Raw genomic sequence first — 3,310 nt, 5'->3', positions numbered from 1 at the left:
GGGGGGGGGGCTAGGGTATAGGGAACTTTCGGGATAGCATTTGAAATGTAAATAAATTAAAAAAAAAAGAATGCTGCAGCCCTTTCTATAAACAAGATGGCCACGTGTATGAGTACTTTTCCTGCCTGTGATATGCATTCAGAGCTTGGGAATGTCAGAAACCTGGGAACCAGAGTTACACATGGTTGTGGGATGCTATGTAGGTGCTGGGAATTGAACCCTGGTCCTCTGCAAGAACAGCAAGGGCTCTGGAGAGATGCACTGAGTCATCTCTCCACCCCCCACCCCCCCACCCCACCCCACCCCCCGTGAGCGCTTGCTGCTCTTGCGGAGGACCAGAGCTCACTCCACTGCCAGCACATACATTGGGTGGCTAAAACTCCCTGTACTTCTAGTTCTGTCTGGAAGCTCCAGCTCCTCTGGCCTCTTCTCGTGCCTGGACTCTTGAATACACACTGACAGCTCTCTAAAAGGCCCAAGCATGGCAAACATGGTGCCAGCAGATCTTTCCCACCCCTCTTCCCTCTCCTTAGCTAAACCACTAGATTACATTCTTTAAGCTAGCCACCAAGGTCTTTTCCCTTATTTGGCTACTTCCTTGTGCCTGACTAAAACTCCAAGGTCCAACTATCAAACCGCCAAGGTCCAGCAATCAAAATTCATTATTTGGCTACACTGGCTAACCTGTCCAATCATGATTTACCCACTCATCCTAGCACAGAATGCGCCCCCCTCCTTAAAACCCACACCTGCAGACACACTTGCAGTCTGACTGACACAGAGGCAGCACCCACATACACCCCTTGTCCCTCTAGGGTAATAAATCTCCTTTGTGCTGAGAATTTGGTGTCTGGGGGCCAACCCTGAGGCCCCTTCACATATCACACACACACACACACACACACACACACACACACACACACTTTTAAAGTAAGATGAATTTTTGGTTTTTGAAGAGATAGGGCATCTCAATGGATGGTGCTTACTCGTCTTGCCTTTAAAGACACAGAAGGAAACATTTAAAGATGACTAAGGGAGCTGCTCAATATTGGCTAGAGCAGTGCAGAGCATGGTGCCCTGGTTCAATGCCTAAGGCATGCCAGAGAGACACTACATGAGGGAGGAAGGAAGGAAACGGGGGGGGGGGGGGGGGGGGGGCAAGAACCAAGTCCCCAGCAAGAGAAAGCTAAGCTACAGAACTATCTTTTCTGACCACAATAGTGTGAGATTATAAGGCAATAAAAAGAGAAAGTTGAAATTTTCCCCAGTTTGTAGGAATCAAATAATAGCTCCTAAAATGAAAACTAAACACACAGAATGGAAGCCCAAAAAAGGAAAAGTAAAATAATTTTCATTTGAGACAAATGAATACAGAAACACACTATGCCAAGACTCCTTGTGTGCGGCTCAAGTGATGCTAAGAGGGGAAGTTTATGGTAATAAATGCCGAAAGATTCTGAAGGGCAGCAAGACGGTTCAGCAGGTAGGAGCACTTGTCAAGTCAGACAGCCTGTTTGCTCCTCAGAAGCAACTCCACAAGCTACTCCTCTGCACTCCGGCAGGCACCCTGACACGCACACATGCACGTTAGCACATACTTTCAATCTTATTATGTCTCATACCTACAGAAAGATGACTAAGAGAAGCCTAAAGACTGGAGGAAGAACAGAATAATAAGAGAGAATTAAACAAGACACCAGAAAAACAACACAAAAGGGTTGGATACCTTCAAAGGAAATTTTTCCTTTTTTCAAGGGAGAAAAAAAAAAAAAAATCAACAAAACATAATTTGACTGAGAAAAAAAAAAAGGAGTCAAAATGGAAAATGCATTTGTTCTAACCAACACAACAGAAATACACAGGACCATAAGACTATGAGTAATATTTACATGGTAATAAATTGAATAACCAAGAGAAAACGTGTATATTATTGGGCATATTTAATCCACCAAGATGACCAAAGAATAAATAGAAAAATTTAAACCAGAAGACTGACAAGGAGGCTGAATCATTAAAGTCTGTCATCAAGGGGCTGGAGAGATGGCTCAGCAGGTATCTCTCTCTCTCTCTCTCTCTCTCTCTCTCTCTCTCTCTCTCTCTCTCTCTCTCTTCTCTCCCCCTCCCGATAAATCAACTCAGCAAAGTGCCAGCCTACAAAATAAATAAACATGTAAAACTCAGTTGCATTCCTATGCCTTAAAAACAAAAGAATGCTAAATGTAAATTAATTTATTCTGTGTATCGATAAGAATTATTTAAGGATAAATTTTACCAAGAAAGAGAATGATTTGTGGACTGTAACACTACAAAAAAATCCTAGGTGAACTTAAAGACCTAAGTGGAGAGACATCCCAAGGACATACTCCCTAAAATTTAATTTAGTTACAATGGCAATAAGCCCAAAGTATTCCATATATTTAGTGCAATCCTATCAAAATTACAATCATTATGAAAGCGGAACAAGCGCAACAGATACCAAATTATCAACGTGGTAAGAACAAGAAAAATCTGGGGCCTAGTGTGGTGACACACACGCGACCCAGCACTGGAGAGGGAGGGTAGGCACATTTCTGAGTTCCAGGCCAGCCAGGTCACACAATGAGGCCCTGTTTTTAAAAAGAAATTTAGAAGACCCACAAGTCCTGCATGTCAAAACAGTGTGTTTCTGAGTAAGGACAGATAGAAAAGAGCCCAGAAATATGCTTAAGTGATTTCTCTTTCAAATAAGGGTACAAAGATCATTTGATGGAAAAAACAGAGGTTGGGTTTCGTGGTTTATTGTTTTCAATAAGAGGGCTAGGAAAACTGGAAGCCGACATTGAAAGAGGAGGAGAGAGGAGACTGTATCTCATCAGATACAAAAGTGAGATCTGATCAAGGACCAACATCAGTGGCACTAAACTTGGCAACAATTAGGTCACCAAATCTGCAAGTAACAAAAAACAGATAACATGCACTGGACTAGCAAAATTTAAACTTGTTCATCAAAGGGTTAACCTGAGACGTAGGATGACCCTGGAGAGAAACTTCCGGACATTCCAGAGAGGTTTGACTGAAGAGGAAGGACACTGAGCAAAGGCAGCACTGGCCCAAGGGCTGAGACAGGAATAAAAGACAGCAAGCAGGCCGAGTACCAGGATTAACCTCTCCATTTCCTGACAGCAGGTAAGGTGTGAACAGCTGCTGCAGGCTCACCAAAACCCCTTTCTTCACTTTGATGGACTGTATCCCCTCAAACTGTGAGCCGAAAGAAACCATGCCTTCCTTAAGTTTCTTTTGTCTGCTATTTCATCATGGCAACAAGCAAAGA

The sequence above is a fragment of the Mus pahari genome, chromosome 4, assembly GCF_900095145.1.
Source record: "Mus pahari chromosome 4, PAHARI_EIJ_v1.1, whole genome shotgun sequence".
NCBI lineage: Eukaryota > Metazoa > Chordata > Mammalia > Rodentia > Muridae > Mus > Mus pahari.
Note: the sequence above shows the minus strand (reverse complement) of the source record.